At 44.2% G+C, this 27,489-nt stretch overlaps 1 protein-coding gene and 1 pseudogene across 4 annotated transcripts in view; one reads left to right on the forward strand and one right to left on the reverse strand.

Moving 5' to 3' along the window:
• Nucleotides 1-27,489, reverse strand: part of LOC148012069 (Ribosomal protein S18) — a 72,451-nt gene that overhangs the window by 25,235 nt on the left and 19,727 nt on the right. For 2 of the 4 annotated variants that reach the window (XM_087668897.1, XM_087668898.1), the window contains exon 2: nt 29-163. The exons of the other annotated variants lie outside the window; for them this stretch is intronic. The gene's annotated coding sequence lies outside the window, so the exon portion shown is untranslated. The remainder of the gene's footprint in view (nt 1-28; nt 164-27,489) is intronic. 4 annotated transcript variants of the gene reach the window in all.
• LOC148012072 (uncharacterized) lies at nt 25,205-26,735 on the forward strand (annotated as a pseudogene).

The raw sequence follows: 27,489 nt of genomic DNA on the forward strand, positions 1-27,489 counted from the left end.
AGTTTTCCTCAGAAATGCGGCCCCGTACCTGGGTATACAGTTGGTGCAGGACCCCACAAACGCAGGAAATGTCGGACGGCTTACGACTTCAAAACGCAGCTCTCAAAGCACAACCACCACCTTCGACGATTACGCTTCACAGTCCATGCCGTGAGGATCCATCCTGCACGAAGCCGAACGGACGATGTGATTAAGCATCGAGCTTCATTTCTGTACGTTAAACATAACGGTTTAAGGCTAAACCTGAATCTAGAGATGCTGCAAGCCTTATAGAACTCAACGTAAATCTTAGACTTTGGAAAAGTCTAAGGCTTGATTCTTATGCGGGATAAAGAAAGCTATTGAGCATGGAAATTATGTGTGCATATCTCTTCGTGCTTCAATGACACCCATTTTATGCGGGATAAAGAAAGCTATTGAGCATGGAAATTATGCTTGCATATCTCTTCGTGCTTCAATGACACCCATTTTAGGCTTCGAATTTGAACACAATAATTTATTTCTTCTTTCGTCGCAGGGTTCAAGGTTACCAGAACAGTGGCGGAGATGATGCTAGCAGGCCCTTTCATTGGTGTGCAAAGTCTACACCAAAACTATGTGAGGTGAGAGGAGGGAGGGGAGACTTAAACACAAACATGCACATGCATAGATAAAGACAAAGAGAGAGAGAGAGAAGGGGAAGGGGGGGGGCGCAGTGGCAAAGTGTAAAATCACTTTTAATATCAAGTACAAAAAGTTTTATGCAATGAAGAACAGCAAAGGATGGGAGTGTGTAAATAGAGAGTATTATTTTGGGAGTATAAAATGGGTCCTTAGTGCCAATGTAATTACTTTTTACTCAATTTTCAAATATCCAAGAAGAACTATTAGTTGGCATTAGTTGTTACATCTTTATACCTCCCCTTCCTCGTACTTTGCAGTAATTGTGGATTCATGGATTTCAGGTCTAATGGAAGATCATCAATTTCCCATTACATTTCTTTTCGTTTCATGTTTTCTAGGAATTGAAAGTTAGTTTAGTTTAGTTAGAGCATGCCTTCTTTTCATTAGTGTCAAACTTGGACAAAAGTGCAAGTCCAAACTGAGTATAGTGAAAGGCATATCAACTTGCAGTTCCAAAGTATTACCCAAGAAGCATGAGCGCAAATTTGAAGTTTGGTATATATAGAGAAGTAGTTCCATACAGGACCAATAGCATTGGAAAACTGTGAATCCAAGCTTACCACCAATGTTTGAACAATTGAAAATGGTAACCAATGTTTGAGCAATTGAAAATGGTAATTGTTTCTATTTCTGAACTAGAAGGCAAATCTATGTGGGGAAACTCGACATGTCTATATGGAAACTCAATGTGCCCCTATTTGTTGATCCATTCATTGCCTACTTTTATCACTAGTGCATATGAAGTTAGAGTCCTTGCTGCTTTTGAAATATAGCTATCTCCTCAACAATTCCATCAAGATCGATTTGAAGTTTTCCCAATGCACGTCATGGTATTTTAAAACTCCATCTTGTGGAGGCCCATGGTTTACTTAATGAAGACATGTTTGGAATGTTTGACCCATATGCATTCATTTATTGCCACAAGAGATTTAAGTAGTCTCATACAATAGAACATCATGCTAGAACTTCAAACTCGAAATCTCTACCAAATAGTGAGATAGTGACATCCGGGGAGATGCTATTGTAGAATGGCAGTGACATCAGTGGAGTTGTTGCTAGAGTACAAGGAGAGCTTCGGTATTTCAAACAATGACTAGTAGGTCAAAAATGAAATGTTGAACATCAATTTTGGTGGGATAGACATTGTGAGGATTTAACCAATGTGAGCTTGGGTATTTCAAACAGTGACTAGTAGGTCAGAAATCCTAGCCTATGGTGGTAGTCCACACCACCTAGCATCACTTATTTCATCATTCTTCTATCTTAGGGGCTGTTGGGACCTGCATTTTTGCAACTTGGCTTCTCCTCCATCACCTAACATCACACGTCTTTCACAAAGGTTGCTGGGACTTGCGTCTTTGCAACCTAACTCATCCGCCATCATATGGCGTCATCATTATCCACCCAACGTCAGCATCTAAGTTGCTCTCTCTACTTTTGATAGCTCCGATACTCTAGGATTTGTGTTTTGCTGCCCAGGTCACTCCCCGGTATCAAAGGACTACAGCTCACTCCCTCAACAGCTCGTGATCATCTTCCACATCTCTGACAGCATTAGAGGACTGTGGTTTGTTGTGCTAAGAATTGCTCTTAGCCACTTAAACAGCCCCAAAACATGCTTATTTTAGGCTTATTTTAGCCAAAACCCTAAAACAGGGAGCGGATCAAGAGAGTTAAGTGGGAGAGGATCTAGAACCCTAATTTTCTATAAATTGGCAGCCAACCCTCCACTCTTCCCTCAATCTCGTTTTTGCAAGTTTCAAGTGTTATCAGCTTGCTGCCCATACCCCGTTCGTGAAGGACATCTCAGCCCTTGCTGTCCATCACTATTCCCTACAGTCTAGCGCCTGTTTCCAGCCCTCCACACGCTAATTGTTGCTGTTTCTGCCTGGCGAATTACTGATCATCTGCACTGTTGTTGTACAACCTGCCACGTCAGCAAACAACTATGTTTGCAGGCCCCAGCTGCCGCCCTAATAGTTTTCTCTCTCCTGCTGCAGTTTTTCTCTCTCCTGCAGACTGTCCTGCCTGCGTTTTTAGTCTTTCTCTAAGCTGCCCTGCTTGCGTTTTTAGTCTTTCTCTCTCCTCACTGCTACCTGCATTAGATCCAGCTTCTCACTGCTGCATTTGCTGGTGTTCAACATCCGAAGGTTGCCTTGCTGTGATTTGGGATCCGTTTGGAGTACGACACACTCTCTAGCTCATTACCCTTGCCCTGAAACTAGAGATACAGGAGTTCGAGATACAGTATTCATTCACTGCATAGTGTGTTTGCTGCATGAGCATCGTATTATTAGTAGTCATATCATTTCATTTATTAACTGTGTTCATTGTCTCTGAGTTACCCTAACCCTAACTGTGTTCTTTTATCAATCTGTGCTTTGTCATACGGTTTCTGTTTATGCTTCTATGTTAGGGTATTTTATTTACATGGTATCAGAGCCTGGTACTCTCTAAGAAACCTAGGCCTTTCATTTGAGAGCTCTTCGCAAGAAGCAAGAACAACATTAGGTTCAAATGACTTTGAACACATCAACACCGATTCTGTCTCCAAAACAGCCCATGCCGAGAACCAAGCGAGAGTGGGCCGATCAGCTTGCTCCACAAAGTTCCAACATGGTGGAAGACACATCTAAGTACATGGAAGAAAAGATAGCCAAGCTGACCTTTGAAGAATATAAACTGATCATAGCCTATCGACGAAAGAAGATTAAGGCGCTCGACCGAAGGATTGCCCTTCAAGAAAAGCTTTTGAATGAAGGTATGCATGATTTTCACTCTTCAAATGTTGAGCGTAAGTCTGATGATGTTGCAAGGCCGTCGAGACCTCCATCAGGGATGGGCCCCCCTCTTGGAGAGCAAGATCCAGAGTATTTTCCATTTTTCAGACTCTTCCGTCCTCTCCGGTGCAAGGTACTTTTGATTCCTCTTTTGTGCCTTCTTCTTTTACCTCTTCTATTTTGCAATATACTGGTAGAGATCATACATCGCGGGGATTATAAGAAAAAGTTAGGTACCTCCTTCTGCCCTTCCTTCTTTTCCGTCTACTTCACATAATCAAAATAAATTTGGTGTTCCTTTCACTTCATTACCTGGTGCATCATCATCTTCACAGTTTCATTTTCAGTAAACATGAACAAAAAGAATCTCCACCTCATACACCTCACTTTCAAAACCCACCCATTCTACCACATTCTTCTGCTACTTCACCTCTTCCATTTACATCATTTACATTTCCATTTTAGACACCTCATATCTCACCGCACATCACACCGGGGGGTTATGGAAACATAGGCACATCCTTTAAGACCTCATCCTTCCCTCAACCGGGTGGTGTTCCACCTACCTCATACACACTTTCGGAATCATTGCAGCCTGGGTATCCCACTTAATCTCTCCCGAGTGGGGATCAGTTGCCTCCACAGTTTGCCTCCATGGCATTGCCTAGTGGACCTTTTGGTCATCCTGTTGTGTCCCAGTCTCACTTTGGACAAGGCTATCATGTCACCTTATGGAAACATTCATGTTTCAGTGTCTCCGTATCAATCAGCACTCATTGGACACTCACAGCCTCCTGCCTACCCACCTCTTCCCCCTTCCTCTTTCTCTTATCAAACATACCCACCTCCATCATCTTTCCCACCATCATCTTACACCACCTATCCGACACCTCATGGTTCTAGCTCATCTCCTGCCAAGAATGCATTTAATGACAAGACTCGTTTTAACCGATCAAACTTTACTACTTGGTCGAATTTGATGAGACATGTCCTTGACTCACAGAACATATGGGATCTTGTGCAGGGGTTGGAACCCCAACCCGATCCCGCATTTGTTCCATACAAGGTCGTCCGCTCATGGAACGCTAGAAATGCTCTCAGCTTCAGCATTTTGACTTAGCGTCAGAGCGATGGGCACACTTACTGACCGTTATGCAGCTCAAGATAGGACCCGTCGTATTAATCTTGACCATGAGCTTCAGTTTTTCAAAATCTCTCACCGGGATGACTTGAAAGTCAAGTTGGCTGAGTATCGACGTTTTCTCGTTGAATTCTCCACTACGGAGACTCCCAAGTCCTCTAACGATCAGGTCACATTGTTCCTCAATAAACTCCCCAAGAAATACTTCAATTTTGTGGAAGGAATAGTTTCAAAGCCTACCATGCCTACATTCTATGAATTTGAGTGTCAGATGTTGCGTTATCCACTGTTATTCGATCAATTTCATATGACTTCCTCTTCAAAGATGGATCTTCTTGCTCATTCTCAAAAAGGGCAACAAGGGAAGAGCAAGCCAAACCAAACCTTCACTCAAAATCAAAATCAAACTCAAAAGCTAAATCAATCTAGGGATTCTCAAGCAAACTCCCAATCACAACTTAAACAAGGGTAGCAAAATATACCTAAAAATAATAAGTATTGTCAACATTATCAAAAGGCTGGCCATTTTGACGACGAGTATCGATCAAAGGCACGAGGCCCAGCACCAAAACCTAAGTCTCAGACCCCCGCCTCTCAGTCGGGCAACTGCCTGTAGGGGAGGCAAGGTCATGGCAAGGGGCAGTTTAAAGGTCAAACTCACACTGCCACCGCACAGCATCTCAGTCGACAACGTTCTCAACTCCAAAGGGCTTGTCTAACTGGTCTGCAGAGGCCCACATAGTCTCCGTAGAGACATTCGATGCGAGTCTTGTCCACATCTGTGAGTTGCCTCCTGAGGAGGTTACTGCAAAGGCCCACTCGTCACAGCCGAGCACTTTAACTCTAGTTTGGGTTGTGGACAGTGGAGCTACACATCACATGACTCCTATAGAGGACATTTTCCGTCCCCGAGCCCATGCAACCGGGCGGGTCCGTGTAGGAAACAACTCCTCAGTCAAGATTCAGGCTCAAGGTTGCGTCAGTTTTGCCACTGACAAGGGTCGGGATCTAGCTTCGCTGGACAACTGTATATCATGTCCCTCAGCTTGGGGTGAACTTGTTATCCATTCAACAACTTTGCCTATTAGGGCGAGCAGTTTTCTTTATAGCGACCACAATCAAGGTCCTTGACTCTCAGACTGGTTTAGTGATTGCTCGCGGTGAGGCAAGCCTAATGGCCTATACCACATGACTCACTTTCTCATCGAGCCAACTGCCGAGGGCTCCGTGTTCCATAGCTTCCAAGGCCACATCTCGGGAGCCTACGCACAATGAGCGTCTTTGGCATTTTCGCCTGGGGTATCTTGGTTGACTCACTTTATGAATTGTCACGCCGTGAGTTGGTTGAGGGCCTTCCACGCTTGAAGCTAGCTTGAGATGTATGTAAAGCCTGTTAGCTCAGGAAGCAGCACCGTACCCCATTTCCTCAGCAGTCTACACATAGAGCTGAGGAGCCTCTTAGATTGATTCACGTTGATCTTTGTGGGCCAACATCCACTGCCGCTTTGAACAGCGCGTTGTACTTCTTTTTGATAGTGGATGATCATTCTCGATACATGTGGGTGTACTTTCTCAAGCATATGTCAAATGCTTTCACATATTTTTCTGCTTGGGTGCTATTGGTTCATAACCAAACTGGTCGTCGTATCGGGTGCATAAGGAGTGATAGCGGTGGTGAGTTTATCTTCCACGAGTTTTTCGAGTTTCTACAGAAGCATTGCATTTCTCACCAGCTCACCTCTACCAACTTCCCCTCTCAGAATGGAGTCATAGAGCGTAGGAACCGCACAGCCATGGAACTGGCAAGCTCTATGTTGTTTGTAGCACAGCTTCCTGAGCGCCTTTGGGTCGAGGCTGTTAATACTTCAGTGTACATCCTCAACCGGTGGCCGGCTGCGGCTCTTCCCCAGAAGATCTCGTATGAGGCATTTTTTGGCTCTCGGCCTATTACTTCCCATTTCAGAGTCTTCGAGTGTCATACATATACACGCACGCCTGATGACAAGATAGGTAAGCTTACCACTTCGGATCAGACACGGCCAGTGGCCACACCTTTTGATCCTACTGTCCACTTGTCGAAGGATACCCTAGGACAGCACTTCGATGCAGACATCTATCGTTTTGTTGTAGGAAAACTTCCTTGGTTAATTCATACTAGGCCAGATTTAGCTTACTCAATTAGCATACTCAGTCAGTATTTCACAACACCTAGGATGTCACATTGGATTGCATGTCTTCGTGTATTGCATTATTTGCGGTGTACTTTTTCTTATGGCTTGACATATGGTTCTGGTTAATGTTTGTAGGAATACACTGATTCTGATTGGGCAGGAGATCCTGACACCCGGCGTTCCCATGGCAGCTACCTCTTTACCTTGGGAACGGCTCCAATTTCTTGTTCCAGCCGTGAGCAAGAGACAATGGTGACTTCCACGGCCGAGGCTGAGTACCGGGCTCTCTTCAATGGCACCACCGAGGCCATCTATCTGAGGAGTTTACTGGCGACGCTTCATTTTCCATGTGACTCTCCCACAGTTATCTACTGCGACAACCAAAGTGCCATTGCCCTTGCTGCGGGCAATCCGATCATCACACCACAGACACGGCATGTGCGAGTCCACTTCAACTTTTCCAGAGAGCAGGTTCAGCTAGGCACTATTCGCCTAGAGTTTATGCCTTCATCAGATAATTTTGCAAATATCTTGACCAAAGCGGTCAACCGGCCGATTCTTCAGTACCTGCTACCCAGGATCGGCTTGGGTACACCCTCCCTTACTTCTTCAGCTTGACGGGGAGAGGGTGCTTCCCTCTTGCTTTCCCTTCCAGTTTGAGAGGGAGTGGCTTCTACATATCGTGACAGTGATGATGCTTACAGTTTTTAGACATTACATTCACTTATTCTTTTGTATTGTATTATGGATATTTGTAACTTCATCCGCACTGTTAGGATGACCTGATTGTAAAAGGGCACTTAGACAAGTGAACAATTCCCCTGCGAGGGCACTTTCCCAGTGGCACCATTGCATAGCATATTGCATGAGCATGACAACTTGCATCTCCCTTTGCATTACCCCATGCATTGGCATTCTATTCATGTAAACATGCATCTATGCGCATTTATCCCTTTTTGGTCTTTTGGAGTAGTCGACTCTAGGATACACCATATTCGTAGCATAACACATGGCAGTTTCCCTAACGGCAGTTTCCCTATCCTTGCTTCCTTGCTTGTTTTGCTCGTCTTGCTAAGCCCACCATCCTCTTTTTTGCCTTTCCACATATTCACCACATGATTGGCACATACAGACACTTGTTCTCATCCTTAGGCACTTATCCTAGTCAGTGTGAGGGATTGGTCTGCTAGTTTTGTGCTTGACTTGGGTTTAAAACTCTCTTTATCTTTTCCTATCTGTCACTTAATCGACCACTGCCCCTATATTACTTATGTATTTTCAAAACATTTCCAAAAAAAAAAAAAGTCCATTGATTCCATCCGTCTTTGTAGAACTTTGTAGACCCTTGGGCAACCGCCGAGCACCCTTGGTCTGATACCTTCGCCTCTCTGGGGTGATCACTTGGGCTCCCTTGGTAAGATAACCATCGCCTTTGTAGTCTTGGTAGGCCAGTGGGCAGCCAACGTGCACCCTTTGTCCGATGCCCTAGCTGCTTTGGGGTGGGACGCCTTGGGGTAAATCAAAATTTAGGCTAGCCTACTTTTCTCGCTCTATTTTGGGTCTGAGAGGGGGTGTTGTGCTAAGAACTACTCTTAGCCACTTAAACAGCCCCAAAACATGCTTATTTTAGGCTTATTTTAGCCAAAACCCTAAAACGGGGAGCAGATCGAGAGAGTTAAGTGGGAGAGGATCTAAAACCCTAATTTTCTATAAATTGGCAACCAACCCTCCACTCTTCCCTCAATCTCGTGTTTGCAAGTTTCAGGTGTTATCAGCTTGCTGCCCACACCCCGTTCGCGAAGGACATCTCAGCCCTTGCTGTCCATCTCTATTCCCTACAGTCTGACGCTTGTTTCCAGCCCTCCACACACTGATTGCTATTGTTTCTACCTGGCGACTGACTACTGATCATCTACACTGCTATCGTACAGCCTGCCACATCCACAAACTGCTGCGTTTACAGACCCCAGCTGCTGCCCTGACAGTTTTCTCTCTCCTGCTGTAGTCGCTGCAGTTTTTCTCTCTCCTACAGGCTATCCTGTCTGCATTTTTAGTCTTTCTCTCTCCTACAGGCTGTCCTGCCTGCGTTTAGGCTGTCCTACTTGCGTTTTTAGTCTTTCTTGCACACTGTCCTGCCTGCGTTTTTAGTCTTTCTCTCACCTGCTGCCTGCGTTTTTAGTATTTCTCTCTCTTGCAGATTGTCATGCCTGCGTTTTTAGTCTTTATCTCTCCTCACTGTTGTCTGCATCCGATCCAGCTTCTCACTGCTACATTTGCTAGTATTCAATATCCGGAGGCTGCCTTGCTGCGATTCGGGATCCGTTCGCAGTAGATACACTCTCCAGCTCATTACCCCTGCCCTTATCCTAGAGATACAGGAGTTCAAGGTACACTATTCATTCACTGCATAGTGTGTTTGCTGCATAAGCATCGTATTACTAATAGTCATATCATTTCATTTATTAACTGTATTCATTGTCTTTGAGTTACCCTAACCCTAACCCTAATTGTGTTCTTTTATCAGTCTATGCTTTGTCGTACGGTTTTTGTTTATGCTTCTATGTTAGGGTATTTTCTTTACATGGTTCACTCCCTCGACAGCTGTCCTTCACCTTCCACTGATTACTTTAATAGCCCACTGCTCAAAGAACTGTGTTTCACTTCCTTTAATGTGCAAATTTCCCACAGGTATTGCTACCTAATTCAGACAGGACAGCACAGTTATCTTTAGAGCTTCAGCTTTGTTGTATCAGTTTTTCTTCTTATAGCATGATTCGGTGCATCATCAGCGTGTTCTTGTGTTTTTGAGTTTCTCTTCTCTCTCAGTATTTGCTGTACACACTCTGTGTCACTCCCGCAAACCCTACTCTCTCTCTGCACTATTGCCTATTTTGACATGGCATCAGAGCATACCTACTATTTGTACATAGTATTAGAGCATTCCTATTATTTTAATAGTGGTAATAACCATACTCATCTACATACATCTAACGGTGTCTAGTACACTAAGTAGTGACGTCATGGCAAACATACTTTCATCGTAGTACCTTGGATGCATGCTGAATACATCCGAGATCCACTACATACTAGAGCTGTCCATAACTAGAGGAGTGGAAATGCTACCTCCCCATTGAGCATCAGGCAATAACCCGGATCCTTGCTCTACTAAACCTGACGGAGCCCGAACTAAAGTCGGCTGTAAATGAAAGGCATCTACATAAAGCAGCAACAACTGAGGATGGTTTGCCATGTCATCCTCTTCTATCCATTTGGCATCCATTGATGAATAATTCTGAAATTTCACCAAGTATCTCCTGGAAACTTTACCTTTGACTTTTTTTTTCCTTATGTACCAAATTCTGCTCGGATATCAAAATCTCATCCAGCTCCTCAACCTCAGGCTGAATTTCAGCAAACATATCCTTTGGCACATCACCATGAAAAGGCCTCAATAAACTGACATGAAAGGCATTGTGTATCCGCCAATGTGGAGGTAATTTCAACCGATATGCCACATTGCTAATCTTCTCCAATACCTGAAGGGCCCATAGTATCTCATACTCAACTTCGGATATAATCTTTCTCTTCCTTTCATCTTTTTCAACCTTTCCTTTTCAAAACGCAACAATACATAATCACCCTCTGTAAACTGTAAAGCACATCTGTGGCGATCGGCTGCCCTCTTTTGCTTTTCTTGCGATCTCTAAACTGCATATTTAATCTTTGCATGGGCTACATCCAAGTTTTCCACATGACGATCAGCCTCAAAGATCTTATTCTTAGTTTGCAAAATAGGTGGTGCCTTCTTGCCACTCTCAACCATCTCACAAGATCTTTGCCAATGGAATTATGCACTGTATTATTATAAGCAAACTCAACTAAGGGAAAATATTGCTTCCACTATGCCTTGTGGTCTCAGACATAGCACCTCAAAAGATCTAACACTGTGGAATTTGCTTCCTCAGACTAACCATCTGTCTACGGATGGAAGGATAATGAGAATTCCAGCGTAGTACCCATGTTCTCAAACAACCCCTTCCAAAATAAATTGGTCATCAGAGGGTCTTGATCACTAACAATTGACTCTGACATAAATTGTGTTGGGAATAAAGGCCTCGTGCCTTTTAAATGTGCTCGGATGTGAACACACCCTTAGACTTGTACTTACACATATATATCTATCTAAAAGCCTAAAGGTATACACTCATCATTGTATCAAAAAACGTGCTCACTCTCTACTCTGCTTTCTCTCACTCTATCTCTCCCTGCACGCCACAACAGTCTCTCTCGATCTCCATGCCTGACCGGTCCCTACAAACTGGTATCAGAGTGTAAGGTGTTGCAGACAATCGTCAGGCTGAGGCAAAAGATCAGCATGGTGACGAGACAGCTCAAAGGCGAGCAGGAGAGTCATAGGCGTGAGCTGTAAGCATCGTGTTGCTAGTCACAGGCGACAAGGCCAGGCGTGAGCTGCAAGCATCGTTTTGCCAGTCACAGCTGACGGGCAACTCCAGCAAGACAAGCTGCGACGTGACGTGCAAGCAATGGGCAGCAGCAGACGGCAATCAGTCGCAGCGAGACCAGACGATTGCTGGAGACCAAGCAACAGGCTGGAGACCAGGCGACAGGGCAGTTACTGACGACGTGACGACTACAGCGCTACACGGTGACCACGCGACGGGACTAGAGACACGCTGCACGGCGGGACAGGTCCAGTGCGTGGCAGCGACCTACGGTGGGTCCATTGACCCGCCATTCAACATTTCTTTTCTTCTTCAAAATTTGTTGAAAATCCTCTTCCTCTAACCAAGGTTTGCGCACACAAGCACAAAATCTCAGATCTGTGCAAAATTAAGCCAGAAATTTGGGGCTTTTCCCGAATTTGAGAATCTCATCACAAAATTGGACAATCTGACTCAGAAATTGCAAAGTCGATCCACATTTGCCCCGGAGTTTTGGGGCTTTTCACATTTTAGTGAAATTCTTTTAATTTCACTGAAATAAGTGCACGCAAGACTTGGAAAATTTGGGGATTTGTCCAGATTTGGTACAAGCAAGATGCAACAGTGATATTTGTCTCAAAAATTGCAGGAATTTGTGACATTTTGTCCCAGACATTTGGGGCTTTTAATGTACATGCACAAATTGGGCTGAAATTTACCCAATTTCTCGACATTGAGGCACATTGGACCCCGTGCAATTTGGGGCTTTTACAATTTGGGCAAAATTTATGTTGTGCATTTGGTCATTTTATGTACATGCAAGTTGAATTCCACGCAATTTGGATATCAATACTTTGTAAAATTTGGGGGTTTTGCTGAAATTGCTCTGTTTTGGCAAAATTGGACTGTTCTATGCATGACACAGAAAATGCAGATGTGTGTTTGATGCTTTGAGCACAAAATTTTGGGGCTTTTGACTGTTAGTGTCAAATTTTATGCCCGTGGGTACATGTACAACAGAAATTGCAACTGAAATTTTGGGATTCCTCATGTAATGGGATGCACATGCCCTTGGAACAGCTGTAATCAGTTGGATAATGCTATAGCACATGGTTTGGTGCTTCTGAAAATTTAATTACAGATCTGAAATCTATGCTTCTGCATGGTCATTTATTGCTGATTGGTACTTGTTTGTACCTTGGTCACTTGGGTGACAGTTTGGGCCTTTTTGCAGCAGTTAGTGTATGACAACTTGACACCCAAAGGGGCAACAAAAGACTATGATAAGGATGGAAAAGCAGTGAAGTTTGAGTATTTTAGGGGTGCACAAGATAGGCTGAAAGCTTTGACTTTCATTAAGCAGTTTGATGCAGCCTACTCGGGGGGAAACTTCACCGAGTCCTTGAAGATTCCAAAGGTAGTCACTTTCTTGAAGGGAAATGCATTGCAATGGCGGTCCACTCTTTTCATGCAAGGTAGAGCACCATCAACATAGATACAATTCAAGCAAATGTTTGCATCGAATTGTTTGACAAGTATCTTTGTGGTGGACATCATGACATCTTGGAATAAGTTGGATGCTGAGGAATGTAAGAAGTTGAAGCAATATAGTAAGAAGTTTTGGGATGCATTGTCGCTTGTCGCTTCTTATTGCCTCATACCCCTTCATGAGCAAGTGGAAAAATATGTTTGTGGGCTGCCCAAAGAAATCAGGGATTTTTGCATTAAATCCACTGTGTCTAGCATGTCTCAACTCATAGAGACTGCTGCTACAGCCGATGCTTTGCCATCAGCCTGAAAAGATGTCAAAACAACAAAGAAAGGACTCGAAAACATTGGCACAACGTAGGGAATTGATGGCTGCAAATAAATGTTTTATTTGTGAAGAGGAGGGTCACATTGCAAGGGACTATCCCAATAGATAACAAGCTGGAAAATCAAAAAATCAAGCAAATTCTTTTTAAAAAAAAGCCCAAAACATCAGTGGGATTAGTGCCCGATGTTGTTAGTGATCAGTCCAATGATGATGCTACTGAGCTGTGCAGAGCATGGGGCAAAATTAGAGATCAGCATGCACTGATTTTCTTTGATAATGGTGCACGAGCCAACTTCATCTCTGTTGACATGGCCGCCTGTCTAGGCATCACAGAGAATGAGATGGGACCCATGGGGGAAGTTGGAATGGCATGTAAAGGCCATGCAGAGTGCGTCATACCGCTCATTGCAAAGCTTCGGTTGCATATACAAGGATATGTGGACAGCGAAGAGTTCTTCATTGCTCCACTTGTGAGGATTTGAGCAATGAAGCAGTCCGAGGTTCCCATGATTTCCGTGAGAGCATGATTTCTGTGAGAGTAGGAAGGAGGAGAAATCAATGGGCATGATCTGAAGTGTAGTAGGTCTTGGACGAGCTTTCTATCTAGGATGCAGTGTCTTGGAGTGCACTTGTTGCAGGGTATCCACAACAAGGGCAAGGGAAGGAAGCATTCAAATGTTTTTATAAGATGCGATATGAGGGGCACTCCCTCATTATAGTTGTCTTTATTTGTGCCTTGAAAGCATGTGCAGATGTCAAACTACACCCTGACACCAAGTTAGTAAGAGTATACTCTAACAGAACCCTAACAAGAGTAAACCTTGACACCATGCTAGCAAGAGTATAGTTGAACGCCACCCTAACGATAATATTATACCCTAACACCACCCTAACCAAAGCAAACCGTGAAACAAAGCTAGCAAGAGTATACCTTGACACTATCCTTGCGGCTGGACGGCTTTACTACTTCAAACCTATTTTTAGTAGAAGGAATTTATGACTCATGGTGTACATATCTCATGTAACATTGGAGAGTATATAATCACTATATAAGTGTGAGGATCCTTATGATTAGAAATAGTTCGAAAGGTTTAAGAGCATAGCTTGAAAAACTAGAAGTAAAGTAGAAAGGACTAGATTAAAAACACGGTGTAAATGTGTAAGGGGGCAAAGATGTGAGGGTCCTTATGATAGAAAATAGTAGAAGAAGTGTAAGAGAATTTAAGAACTGTAAGGCATCCTCGCAACTCTATAGCTATACAGATTTACTTTCACTTTTACACCACCCTAGCTAAGGTACACCCTGACACCAAGTTGGCAAGAGTATACCATCCTTGTGGCTTTATAGCTTTACAGCTTTAAACCTATTCCTAGAAAAATACACCTACACACCTATTAAGAAAACACCCTGCACACCTGGCAAGAGTACAAACTGACAAAATAATAGTCAAGGAAAAAAGAAATAGTGCAAAAACATTGTGTAAATGTATTAAGATATAAAGTTGTAAGGATTTATTGGAAGGTCTGAGTGCTACATACGTGAAGCCTGTTTTCTCTAAGCGTAGGATGTTGCACTGCACCTTGTATGAATATGAGAGAGAGAGAGAGAGAGTCAACTGACACAGTGTCAAGTGGCCCTACCGCAGGAGGCTGCAAGCAAATGCGATGAGAATGATGATCAATCTCTCTCTCTCACACGCGCTCGTCGAGTCGTGAGTCCGGACTCCCCACCTATGACCTATATAATCAAATCTGACTTGTATTATACCAAGATTCGATGTACTACTATGCAAGAGCCTACATATAATCCCAAGCAGATTGGGAGAGATCATACCTCCCCTATTTCCCAAGCTCCAACGTATCGACCATATCTCCTCTCTTTCCACCCCTCCCCCCCTTCCTTCCTCTGCTCTCTCTCCACCCCTCCACTGTAACGTGTCTGCTTATCCGCTTGTGGGACACGCCTTAGCAGCCCATCGGGAGCAGTGTCTAGAAGGCTCCGCCTGGCACTCGCAGGGAATGACACAGGGTTTGCGATCTAGATCTTCCCGAGTCTGCCCCGAGCACAAGTGTCCAGCCGTTCCCACTTAGGATCGACCTGAGGTTAGGGTTCCTCTCCTATCAGCAAAGTCTCTAGGAAGGAGCTAGCGTCAAGCTCTAGATGTACCACTTTGCGTAGGAACAACAGAGTCGAAGCGGATTCATGTTGCACTTGGTTCATGGAGAATGGGAAACGAGGGGGATGCGTAGGTCAATCTCTCTACCATATGGCATAGTCCCATTCCTTTCCCCTAAAACAGAATAAACCGAAAATTCTACATCTATTGTCTTATTATCTCATCATTTGAGAAAAGTTCCCAGCTAACCGAGACCACCCTTCCATAGAACGGACCTAAATCACGTCCACCCACTTTCCTCTGTTTGCTTTAGTTATCTAATTACCTAACACATTACATTTTTGACATGCAAAATCAGCTTCCTTAATTAAACAAATTAACCACGGGTTCCTTCACGTAACTTAGGCACTGACACAAAAACAATGCCAAGCAAGTTCCTTTTTCTCTAATAACTGCTCTTTATTTATAAAAATCCTGAAGTATATCCAATATCACGCCCGACGGCTATCCCAACAATCTACAGGATTGTTGTTCCAAGTTCCACCCATTGACTAGTACACGGGCCTCAAGATCCCATCTCGAGTCACGTCGGCCTCTTGTGCGGGATCCAGAGGCAAGGGATTTACAGCCAGAGCCTCCCCTGGCACCCAAGCGTCCTCCCGCCCCAAGCAACACCCACGGAGAGACCTCTCGCAACGGGTTAGGTCCATATACCCGGCGTAGCTAACAACCCCCTTGGATAAGGCCAAGCAGACAGTCGGAGATAATTGTTCATGCCTCTCCCTCCAGGCTTTCAACTTGAAGCATTAAGTGATTTCCTTGAATTAGTTCCTTGAGCAAAGAGATCAATTAATGTACCTAAGTACAAGCACGAACATTTCGGAGGTCGTTTGTACGACCGACTGCTAAGGTGTGACTCCTTTTTTTCCCTGGATGCTCCCAGCATCCGATCTTGGGTCTTTTCACGACTTGGCGAGAACCCAATAATTTCAAACAAGATTACGCAAGCAAATGGTCTTGGTAAGTTGACTTATACTTGCCCTTTTCCCTTGGGTTTTACCTTAGGGTATCTTAGTCCCTAACTCAAGCATTAGCTGGTCAGTCAAGGCAATGGACATGCCTTATTCGCAACCCAACCAAGAGTCTTTTAATCTCTAATTCCAACCAAGCTCAATTAACATACATGGCAATACATGATTCTTCATTTAGACCTTCAAGATGCAGTCTAGATGCATGTGATCCTTCCAATTCTCTCAGTGCGGTTCTATGTAGGATTTTCCAATCAACCTTAACCATCATGCACATTGTGCGTTTTAGTATAGTTGTACCTCCTAAACGACTTTTATCTCACTTTATTTCCGGCAACGAGTACTTATTTCTAATGCACCGGATCACATGTGACTTGCGTATATGAAAGTCTAGGGTTTTGTCTAACAATGCAAGTGCATCTCATCAATAGAAATTAACATTTCATGTGTTTCTTTTAACCATGATTGCGAAACGTGAATTCTAAATGACTATTCATGCACTGAACTGGTTAAAAAGCTATCATTTTATGTGAAGTAAGGCGATAACGTTATCATTTTATGTGAGTAAAAGCTATCATTTCATGTGAGGTAAGGCGATAACCTTATCATTTTATGTGAGTAAAAGCTATCATTTCATGTGAGGTAAAGCGATAACCTTATCATTTTATGTGAATTCCAAACTCTACCGTTTCGCACATGCAACTTAGTACTTAGAGTAAACAAAACCCTAAGACTCGTTCTTGTTCCATGCACGTCACAAACCATTCATCTCTTCCACGAGAAATAATACCTAATTAATTTTAAAGCTTAGAACCTGGGTTTGATTCGTGTTTGTTGCGTTGGTTGCTCCACTCACCTCTCCAGCATTACCGATAGCTTGGGCGCCTACGCTTCCCGTGACTTTTTTCTTGGGAGCCATTCGCCTCGCGGAGATTGGGCAGTCCGAACCTTAATGGGTTTCGGGTTGACACGTTCAGGTGGGAAAGATCGCTGGATGGGATCCTTTGCCGAGGGAGTGGTTTGGGTGTAGCTTGTTGCGGTTACTCACCAACTCTCACTCCCTCTCCTTTCTTTCTCCCTCTCTCTCTTCTTCTTCTTTTCACTTATTCTCCTACTCTCTCTCTCTCTCCCTCTCTTCTTCTCCACTTATTCTCCTACTCTCTCTCTCTCTCTCCCTCTCTTCTTCTTCTCCTCCCTCTCCCACTTCTTTTCTCCTGCTCCTCTCTCTTTCTCTTCCTCTTCTCTTCTTTTCTCCTTCTACTCTTCTTCTTCTTCTTCTTCTACTACCTCTTTCCTCTTTCCTTCTACCTCTTCCTCTTCTTCCTCTACCTCTCTCCTTCTCTCTCCCTCCTTTCTCTTCTCACCTCCTTCTCTCCCCCTTCTCAGTCCCACTCCTTCCCTCTCCTTACTCCTCTCCCACTACTTCCCTTTTCTCTCCCACTCCTCTCCTCCTCCTCTCTCCCTCTTCCTCCTCTTCTCTCTCTCCCTCCTTTCTCTTCTCTCTTCCTTTGAGCTCTTCTTCCCTTCTCTTCCCCCACTCCTCTCTCCTCACTCCTCTCCCACTACTTCCCTTCTCTCTCCCACTCCTCTCCTTCTCCTCTCTCCCTCTTCCTCCTCTTCTCTCTCTCTCCTTCTTTCTCTTCTCTCCTCTCCTCACGGCCCGAACTGGATGGCAACCAGGGAGGGAGGTGGCTTGTTTGGAGGACCCAGGGAGGGTCCCGCGGCACCTAGTAAATGGGGGGTGACTATGGTCGAAGGTCCCAGGGCCCGTTTCAGCAAGACGAGGGGGGGAAAAAGGTGGGCTAAGTCGTCAGCCTGGATGGCGGCGCAGTACATCAGTCCACGACTGCCGTTGCAGCGGAATGCAGGGGGACAAATGCCGTTCGGAGGGCCCCAAGGGGGGGGGGGGGGGGGGGGGGATAAACCTGCACTCGTTACGGACTCAACACGGCACAGAAAGGTAACACGATATATGAGCTCAAGGTATACTCTTGTATTATTAGCGGGACAACATAGACACATCCCAGGACTACACCCTCGTGACGCCGCACATAAGAGGGTTCACCACTGGGTATAGGGAATCACACGTAGAGTGGAAACAAGGCAGGGCTTTGAGTCATTACTACTCCCTATATAGGTGCAATCGGTAGCAACGGCATGGTATAGCTACAAAGCCCTTACACTCACCCCCGCTTACTGGATTGCTGACCTCAGCAATCTAAGGGTAGCGTTTGTTATTTGACTCATCCGGGGTCTTAACGCAGCTTTTCCTAGCAAGCTGGTCAGTGTCTGCCGGTCTAAGGGGACCGCGGGGTCTTAACACAGTCTATACTATCAGACTGGCCAGTGTCTGCCACACTAAGACGTTGGGGGCTTTTTGTTTGATTGGAGTTATTTGTGATGATTGCTACCATGCGAGTCCACCCTCGACTCGATTATATTTGAGGAGTGGAGGCACATTTGGGGTCTATGATTGAGAACCGTATTATTTGTTGGAGTGCTGGGGCGGCTCAAAGGTTGGTAGAAGGAGCAGGGGGGTTCTCCTCGAGCCAAAGGGCGAAGGCATCTTTTCCGCGTTCACGGGCCTCCGCTTCTGAGATCCAAGTAGCCTCCTTGAGTGGACGCCCGCGCCACTTAGTGAAGTATTCGAGGAAGCCTCTTTGTTCCCGGCGTCGGAGGAATGCTTCTACTTCGAAGGGACCATTGGAATGGAGCATTGGTACGTGCCGTCCCCATTGGTTGTCGTGACAGAACCTGCGCAGAAGACGAGCATGAAATGCATTATGCACACAAACACTGTCTGGCAGGTCCAGCTTGTAGGTGACTTCGTTCAGCACTTGAGTGATTCGGTAGGGTCCATAGTAGCGGTGATTGAACTTGGGGGTCATGTTTTTGGGAAGTGAAATATTCTTAGAGCTCACTAGGACCATGTCTCCTTTGGCGAATAGTACAGCCTTTCTCTTCTTGTTTGCTTGCTCTGTCATGGTTATCTTGCTCTGCTCGAGGCTTTGCTTAGCTGCTGCATTGCGATCTCTCCATTTCTTCAAGAATTCTTCTGCATCTTGATCCTCCGCTTTGGCCGCTCCAGATGCTAAGGCCAGTGGTGTAATGACTTCTTTTCTTGTGGCTAACTCAAAGGGAGTGCACCCCGTTGCCGAGTGGATGGAGCTATTATAGTGGAATTCCAAGACATCAAGGTACAAGGCCCAATCTTTCTGGTCCACTCGGGCATAGCTGCGGAGATAATCTTCGATGCCTTGGTTGACTCGTTCTGTCTGTCCATCTGTCTCCGGGTGGAAGGATGATGAGAATCTCAGCTGTGTTTCCAGAGTCTTGAAAAGTTCCTCCCACATGTCACTCATGAATCTTCCATCTCTATCTGATACAATGGCCAGTGGTAAGCCATGCAGTTTGAATACATGTGTGAAGAAGAGGCGTGCTACCTCCTTGGCATTCAGTGGTGGTTTGGCCGGGATGAAGTGAGTCTGTTTGGAGAAATAGTCCACCACTACAAAGATGATTGTGTACCCATGGGACTCAGGTAGTTCCACAATGAAGTCCATGCTGATGACATCCCATGGGCGGTTGGGTACTGGCAATGGTTGTAGTAGTCCGGCTGGTCTTGATCTTGGTGCTTTGACCATTTGGCAAGTGGGGCAAGTTTTGATGTAGTTTATCACTTCTTCCTTCATATTCGGCCAAAAGAACTGCTTCCTAAGGGCCTCCAAGGTTTTGCTTTGCCCTTTGTGGCCTCCAATCTGGCCGTCATGTATCTCATGCAGGATGAGTTTCTTCGATTCTACATTGTTGGGTATATACAATCTCTTGCCTAAAAATAGAATACCCTCTTCTAAGGTGTACATTCCATGTGGTGTCTTCTCTGCTTCCACATCTTTGATTATTTTGTGCATTTCTTGGTCTTGTTCTAGAGCCTCTTTGACAAGTTCTATGAAGTTGCTGCTGACCACACTGACAGCTTTCAGGTCAGCTTTCCGGCTCAAGGCATCTGCTATCTTGTTAGTAGAGCCGGGTTTGTGCTTAATCTCCAGGTTGAATTCGGCTAGGAAGTCTAGCCAGCGGGCTTGCTTTGCTGATAACTTTGGTTGGGATTGGAAGTATTTAAGGGAGATATTGTCGTTAAAGACTATTGTATGCTTGTCTTAAACATAGTGCTTCCATTTTCTAAGGCAGTGGATGACTGCCAACATTTCCTTCTCATGTGTGCTCCACCTTGTTTCAGCATCGGTAAATTTCTTTGACTCAGCCGCAATGGGGTGACCCTCTTGGACCAGTACACCCCCTATGCCGTAGTCAAATGCATCTGTCGAGATTTCAAAGGGTTTGGTGAAATTTGGCACCCTTAGGACAGGAGTTTGGCTCATGCACTTCTTCATCTGCTCAAAGGCTTCCTATTGCGCGTTCCCCCATGTAAAAGAGTGATCTTCTTTGGTGAGGTGGGAGAGTGGGGCAATGATGAGGCTATAATCTTTGATGAACCTCCGACAAAATACTGTGAAGCCGAGAAACTCCCGCACTTCTCTTACAGTTTTCAATACAGGCCATCTTTGGACAGCTTCCACTTTCTTAGGGTCCACTTTGATTCCATCTGCTCCTACAATAAAGCCTAAGAACTCCAATTCTTTCACTGCGAACTCACATTTTTCCGGCTTGGCGTATAACTGATGCTACCGCAGTTTCTCAAAAACTCGGCGTAAGTGCTGCTTGTGCTCTTCTAAGGTCTTGCTGTAGACTAGGAGGTCTTCTATGTAGATAATGACAAAGATATCTATCTCCGGTCTAAAAATTCCATCCATGAGGCCACAAAATGTGCCTGGCCCATTGCTTAGGCCGAACCCTAAGACTAACCACTCAAAACTACCATATCGGGTACGAAAGGCTGTTTTTGGGATATCTTCTTCGGCTATGCGGATTTGGTGGTATCCTGATCTAAGATCAATCCGACTGAAGTACTTGGCCCCGTGCAGTCTATCTAAGAGGTCTTCCACTAGGGGCATAGGGTATTTGTTTTTTATGGTGATTCTGTTAAGAGCCCTATAATCTACACAAAGTCTAAGTCCCCCATCCTTCTTCTTCACAAACAACACTGGGGCACCAAAGGGGGATTTGCTAGGGCGGATGAATCCTTGTTCTTCTAGTTCATGTAGTTGCTTCTTCAATTCCATGAGCTCAATGTGGTTCATACGATAGGGAGCTCGGGCCGGTGGGGCAGACCCTAGAATCAGCTCAATCTTGTGATCCACATCTCGCCTGGGTGGTAGACCCTTGGGTAGCTCGACTGGCATTACATCTTTGAATTCTTCAAGTATTTCTGCCACCTCTGTGTTCCTATTCTGTTGTTTGGGTTTCTTGCCATTTTCTTCTTCTTCAATTGGTCGGATCATACACAGATAGACCATATCTCCTTGCTTGACTGATTTTTCGACTTGCTTTGCACTGCATGTCATGATACGTGGCCTAATAACGGTCCCTTGGACCGGTGCTTTTTGGGTTTGGCCCTTTGGTTGGTTTGCAGTTGGTTTTACTGCTTCGCATGATACTCCTGGCTTATTCTCCTTCATTTGCAACTTGATTGGGGTCCTGCCAGGTAGCTGCATTCTTTCACATGGCACTCTGACGCCTTCTCCTTGCATATCTAGCATCATTTCATTCACACCTTTACCAAACATTGCAATGACATACTTGTCATAGAATTCTAAGCCCGATATCACTTCAAAATCATCCATGGGGATTACTAAGAAGTTGAGTTTCGCTTTCCACTTGTCGGCTTCCACTTGGACTGCAAAGACTTGTTTTACTTCCTTGGCTTCTCCTTGTGCGAATGTTACTATTAATCCTTCTGGGGCCTTTGATAGTTTCAATCCATGTTTTGCTGCACACCCCGGTGTCATAAAGTTGTGTGTTGCTCCTGTGTCCACCGTGATTGGCTGGTTTCCTTCGCCCACTCGGCCTTTGATGTATAGATGGTGGACTGCCGCTACCTTGGCTGCCATGCATTGGGATCGGGCACTAACTGACCCTACCCTTGGGTGGTCCATGCTTTCTTCACTCCCATTTGGAATTTCCTGGATACGCGGTGGTTGTATTTCTTCTCCTCCATATGCACAAGTTGCATTCACTCTTGATCCACTCGATGAAGCTGTATCTTCTATTGGGCATCTGTTTTGGTAGTCTGGACCCCCGCATTTGAAGCATCTGATGCCGGTGGAAGGGCCTGGGGGTCTCCACCATGATGTATTTGATCCTGCGGGCCCATATGATGTGCTAGGGGTTGGCCTGTAGTGATTATTTCCCCATCTTCCTGCTGCTCCTCTTGGTACTAATGCGGTTTGTGATACGGGCGTGGTGGTTGTGGTGTTTTGGCTCCTTGTATCTGTGAATGCCCCTCTAGGAGCATTGGGCCTCTGGTTCCATGAGTTGTTGTTGAAGGTGTTGCTGAAATTGTTGTTGAACCTGTTTTGATTCCCTTGTGCTGTTCTTCTGCCTTCCAGGTCCACCAGTCTTTCGGCCATTCTCATGGCCTCTGCTAAGCTTGTTGGTTCCTGTCTCTCCACATCTCTTCTAGCCCATTCTTGCATCCCAAACAAAAATCCATGTAGTTTAGTGTCTGTATCCATGTTTGGCAGCTAAAGCATGATTTGCCTATACTTGCTGACATACTCTTTCATCTTTCCCTGTGTTTGCTTGAGGTTCCTCCATTCATCTCTAACTTTGAACTTTTCCATCTTTGGAATGAAGTAGTCCTTCAATTCTTCATGTAGTTCTTCCCATGTAAAGATGGTGTGGCCCTGCTCTTGCTCCAGTAGGTACCAACTGGCAGCGTCCTCCTCCAAGTAAATGGCTGCCACCTCCGCCTTCCTGTCTTCTGTTATGCGTGAATACTTCAAGTATCTGTCTACCTCCCCGATCCATTTCTTCAGAACCAACCCATCTCTCTCTCCCTTGTATTTGGCTGGTTGGGGCATCTTGAATTTTCCATAATCGTCTTCTGAACTATCACTATCTTCCTCCTCTTTACGGTGGTGCTTCTTCTCTTTCTTCTTGTCTTTCTTTTTGCTGCCTAACTCTACTACTTCCTCCTTCTCTTTCCTTGTATCTTGCGCCCTCCTAGATGTCTCTTCTCTACCCATTCTATCTATCTCCTCTTGCATTTTGTGTATTTTCTCCTCTTCTTATTGTTGTATCACCCATTCTCTATAGCCCTGCTCCACTTCTAGTTTCTTTCTCCTTTCTTCCTCCTCTTCCTTCATCTGCATGTTTCTCCATATTGACTCCAACATGCCTGACATACCATCTAATTGTCTTTCTAGTCCGGCCACCTTCTCCTCTTGGGCCACTCTCCATTCTTGCCCCCTACTCTTCTTCCTCTCCTCCAGTGTTGGGAGGGTGACGTTCTCCCTTTCGTCCTCCATGTGGTTGGTGGTGGTGTCGACGCGGGGAAGCCGCGTTTCGCCTGTGGTGGTGTGGGTCGTGCCAGGGGGAAGCCGCGTCACGTCTTCAGACGGTGGGATGTCGAGGTTGAGGCGTCACGTCGGGGCGACACGACGGGGGGCGATACGACGTGGGGCGTCGCAACGTGGGGCGACACGACGCGGGGCGTCGCGCCGTGGGTCGTTACGACTTCGGTCTCTTCGGGGCACTGGATCTTTCCTCCTGCTTCCGTGAGCACTCCTTCACTCCGAGCAAGAGTTGCTCTGATACCAAGTGTGATAAACCTGCACTCGTTACGCACTCAACACGGCACAGAAAGGTAACACGATATATGAGCTCAAGATATACTCTTGTATTATTCAATCCAAAAAGCGGGACAACATAGACACATCCCAGGACTACACCCTTGTGACGCCGCACATAAGAGGGTTCACCACTGGGTATAGAGAATCACACGTAGAGTGGAAACAAGGCAAGGCTTTGAGTCACTACTACTCCCTATATAGGTGCAATCAGTAGCAACGGCATGATATAGCTACAAAGCCCTTACGAAGGGGGGGGGGGGGGGTTTTGCAACGTCTGGCGTACAGAGGGGTGACTATGGACGAAGGCCTAGGTGGCCCTGCACAGCGCTGACCGGGGGGGATTGACGTAAGGAAGAGGGACGTAGCCTCTGTCTGCTCTGCCAGGGGAGGGGAGAAGTCTCCCCTTATATAGGGGAGGAGAGGAGGTAGGTGGCATGGCCACTCCTCCCACCTCGGGGGCTGCATGCCCCCCCAGCACCATCACTCCTCTCTCTCTCTCCCCGACGTGCTGTCGGCGAGGAGAGAGGGGGGACTAAAAAAATTTGTACTAAAGGTAATATATTTTTCTCTTTTTGAAATTACAAGGGGGGTGGGGGGTGGTGGTCCTATGGGATGTTACATCCACCGTGGGCTCTTTTTTTATCGCCCCATATCTTTGCTTCCCCTCTCCTTCCCCCCCCCCCCCCAACAACCCCCCAAAAATCGCAAAACCCACCCACCTTCAAAGTTTCATCTTTGTAAGCAGATCTCCATTCTCTCACTACTTTATGGGTAGATGCAAGCCCCCCTCCCCACCAAACCCAATTTTCCGCACACAGACTCTGGTGGTGACCTCATAGATACAAGCCATCCCTTCACTTGTTGTAGATTCAGCTTCAACAAGAAATACCCATAGCACCCATCGTTCCAGGCGCGACAGTAACTTGGTATCACATGTACTTAATTTAATTATTTGATTTTGAAAAAGAGGTTAATCTCTCTGTTTTTATCATACAAACAAGGAGGATTTGAATTTTGTGCACGTTGCAAAGAAGGCTATAAACTTGCAAAGAGGATCGGTCATCAACACAAAAAGGTTTGATTTTAAGCTATCTCTTTTACTCTCTTTTTTCTTTTTTATTTAGAAAATGCATTATAAGTAATATATATTCATTATGTTTTATTTGAAAAGTTTTATTTTTTAAAGGGAATACCTTCAAGCACTACATATTACAAGCTACTGTTGTGACTTCAAGACACGATTTTCGATTTTATCTTAGTTTTACATTTCAACTATCAAGTAAGTCTTTCTAATGGCTTCAACATTGTCTAAACAAACGACTTTACTTGGCTTGCCTGGTTTTTCAAAGCATATTGTAGTTAATAAAGATAAAGGAAAGGAAAATTTAGAAAATGTGATTGATGATGAGAAAGCGGATGAAGTTGAAGTACAAGACCTTGGAATCAACGAAGTTAATCATCGTAAAAGAGCTAGGTTGCTTTGGAATGATAAATGGAAATCCGAGTTTGAATGGCTTGATTTTGATAAAAACCAAGCAAGAAATTTTTGTAAAATTTGTAAGGAAGTTTGTAAGGAAGATAACATTGTAAAAATGAATTTGGAACCGTAGGGGCTATTAAAATTTAATATTCAACATAGTGCATTAGTGAATCATGCCCAATCCAAGAGACACCAACAATTGGCATATGGACATTGCATGGTGGAAAAAAAAGTTTTGAAATGGGAGTATCTAAACATTTTGAGATTGTAGAAGATACCATGCCTCATTGAAAATTTTGCTATAAGAGCATAACCTTGATGAGAAAAAATTGGTAAGTCTTGGTTTTGATGGTGCTTCAGTTATGATTGGTAAAAAAAAGGTGGGGTTGCAAGAAGGTTAAAAGATACATGTGCATTTCTAACAGCTATATATTGTGTTGCACATCGCACTAACCTTTGTGCTAGTAAGGTAGTTGCAAAATTTTCATATGCAAAACATGTAGATTCCACTTTGAATGAAATTGCAACTCTCTTTAGAAAAAGTATTGTTCGAATAAAAAAGCTTAAGGTTTTACAACAAAAGTTTGACTTTCCTTTTCTTAAGCTTGATATAATACACTCAATTCGTTGGTTAAGTAGACATAAAGTCCTTTGCAAGTTTTGTGACTTGCTTGAACCATTGCTCGAGTATTTGAAAGTAGAAAATAGTTCAATTTTTGCTAAAGTTTCCTCATTTGCATTTATATATGTCATACATTTCTTAGGAGATCAATTCTCCCATTTAACAAGCCTGAGTAAACTTTTCCAAAAAACATATGTAGATGTCACTGCAATCCCTAGCATTGTAGATGCAGAAATAGTGGCTATGGAGTTAGAGTTTATCATGAGACCTAGCTTGGATCTTAATGCCCTAGAGTTCGATAGTTGTGGATATCCCATTATTCCTGACTATGGGCCCTCAAAAAGTCTTCTATATGAGTTGAGATCTTCCATTAAGGTCCTAAGTAGAGGAGCATTGAGCTTGTGCGTGATCAAAGTGCCTCTAACCTTGAGAAGACAATAGCTTTTCAAAAGACCTTCACTACTCATGTTATAGGGAACTTGAGAAAAAGATTTGATGATAGATCAATCCTAGGTCACTTTAAACTATTGTCTCCATCATGTTATCCTCCTAACAAAGAATTTAGAAAATAACTAAAGAATTATGGAGGCGATGATATAGAAGACATCATAAAATTTTATGGGGGGTAGACAAAACTTTAAAAGGAGGAATGCTTTTTGAAAGAATTATTGATCCTACTTGTGTGAGAAAAGAGTTTCAAGCATTCAATGAATGGAAATGATGGAATTTTAAAAGCACATGGTGCTATATTAGTAATAATGAAACATTGAGAGAGAAATATGGATCATTATTAAAGCTTGCTCAAGTAGCCTTAGTACAATGTTGTAGCACTACTATTTGTGAGCGTGGCTTTAGCATCCAAAATGTGATTAAGAGCAAATTAAGAAATTCTCTTACTACTAAAAGCACATGTACTTTAATGAGAATTTCTATTGAAGGTCCTCCAATGTCTAAGTTTGACTTTGACAAAGCAATTACATTATGGCGCAATGATGTAAAGACTTCAAGGCATGCTCACATCTCTGATGTTGATTAAAATGTAAGCTCTATAACCTTATAAATAAGCATTATAATCCATGTATTGATTCACAATCTCTATAAGCTGTGGTGTTCTTTTGGATTCTCGTGTCTAGGTGAAGATATGAAGATGAAAAAAAATAAAGATCCATAAGAATCAAAGAGCTTTTTCCTTGATATTGTGATGAAGCCATTGTTGTAGTGAGAGTGTGCCATATTTAGAGCGCCATGGATGTTGCATAAGTTCATGACCAACGAGGCACAAAATCAAATGAAAGCCCTTTTGTAATATTCTTTTGGTCTCTCCAAAATGATACAATGAAGACTTCATTTAGAATTTATCTTGTTACTATGTTTCAATATCATTGTAATTTGTACCTTATAAAAATTTTGCTTTGTCTTTTATAAAACTTTTGAATATCTAATGAATAAGTTTTCGAAGTGTTAAAATTTGGGTT

Source organism: Lygodium microphyllum, chromosome 27 (genome assembly GCF_053477565.2).
Source record: "Lygodium microphyllum isolate KBCC chromosome 27, Lygodium_microphyllum_v1.1.10, whole genome shotgun sequence".
In the NCBI taxonomy this organism is placed as follows: Eukaryota; Viridiplantae; Streptophyta; class Polypodiopsida; order Schizaeales; family Lygodiaceae; genus Lygodium; species Lygodium microphyllum.